The 1,512-nt window shown below is 48.7% G+C and overlaps 2 pseudogenes across 1 annotated transcript in view; one reads left to right on the forward strand and one right to left on the reverse strand.

Annotated features, from left to right (window-relative positions):
* LOC119469713 overlaps positions 1 to 1,512 on the reverse strand; it is a 60,536-nt pseudogene that overhangs the window by 21,979 nt on the left and 37,045 nt on the right. The window lies entirely within an intron of this gene.
* LOC108297314 lies at positions 619 to 1,477 on the forward strand (annotated as a pseudogene).

Here is a 1,512-nt window from a genome sequence, read left to right on the forward strand (position 1 = left end):
AAAAAAACAAAAAAAAAAAAAAAAGAAAAAGAAAAAGAAAAATCACAAAGTATCTTGAGAAAACTGAAAATAGAAACAGGACATATCAAAATTGAAATGTAACAAACGATGTTCTAAGAATTTTATAGTAATATATTTTTATATTAAGAAAAAAGATCCCAAATAAACAATGAAACTTTAATCCTCAAAACACTTGAAAATAACTAATCCCAATGTTAGCATAATAAAATAATAAAAATTAGACCTCTAATAGAAACAAATTAGAGACTTAAAAGACAAAAAAGATAAAAGGCAGAGAAAGAATTTACAGATAAAAATTTTCTAAAACAAAGGTTTTCAGAAAAGAGAGGAGAGTAAATATACTTCTTTTATTTTCCAGTTGGAGGACTAAATCTATTATTTCTATTTTGCTCGTATATTTACAATACCCACATCCAAAAACTCTGCTTTGAACTTATGGACATCTGATTTCCAGCAGGGCTTGGATTTAGGCACCTGCAGGGTGACCTTGGGTATATCATGTTCACAGGAAAGTCTGTGGGGAAAAATGCCGAATAAGAAAAGGTGCTATCGAATCAAGAGCGCGGCTGAGCGGCCCAGCGGCCATCCCCTGAGGAGCGGCCGGCTGGCGTCCGCCGCGCCCAGGAGCTGGGGATGTCCTACAAACCCATCGCCCCCGCCCCCAGCAGCACCCCTGGCTCCAGCACCCATGGGCCGGGCAACCCGGTCCCTACAGGAAGCGTGCCGTCGCCGTCGGGCTCAGTGCCAGGAGCCGCCACCCCTTTCAGACCGCTGTTGACTTTGGACCGCCTTCCATGGGCTATGTGCAGGCGATGAAGCCACCCGGCACCCAGGGCTCCCAGAGCACCTACACGGACCTGCTGTCGGTGATAGAGGAGATGGGCAAAGAGATCCAGCCCACCTATGCTGGCAGCAAGAATGCCATGGAGCGCCTGAAGAGAGGTATCATCCATGCCTGGGCCCTAGTCAGAGAGTGCCTGGCAGAGACAGAGCGGAACGCCTGCACGCAACAGGAAGCCTCTCAGCCTCAGCGTCCGGAACTTTCCCGGGCACTGCAGAGCACCCGCTTCTCCCTGGCCATCATCCCGAGTTGCACTAGCCATCCTGGGCTTCCTGTCCTGTGTCCCTTGGTGGGTGCCCTCCAGGAACCAAAGGGCGGCTCTCACTCCAGGTGGCAGCACTAAGAACGCCCTCCCCCTCCCCCGCCAACAAGAGTTAGCAGTGAGGTCCCTGTGTGAGTCGGGCCCATGACCTGCCGACAGTGTTGCCCACCGGAACTTTCTGTGGCCCCCACTGCTCAGCCCCTCCCAGCACTTCTCACACTTTGTCCCGAGCCTCCCTCTCTCCCAGCAGGGACTCAGGTCTGGCACCTGCTTGCCTTGTGTCCTGGGCCATAGTGACTCTTTTCTCTGTGTGTCTTTTGCTAAATATCCACTTTTTATATTAATAAAAGATGATTTGGGGGGAAAAAAAAGAAAAGAAAAGAAAAGA

The sequence above is a fragment of the Cebus imitator genome, unplaced genomic scaffold (assembly GCF_001604975.1).
Source record: "Cebus imitator isolate Cc_AM_T3 unplaced genomic scaffold, Cebus_imitator-1.0 Scaffold791, whole genome shotgun sequence".
NCBI lineage: Eukaryota > Metazoa > Chordata > Mammalia > Primates > Cebidae > Cebus > Cebus imitator.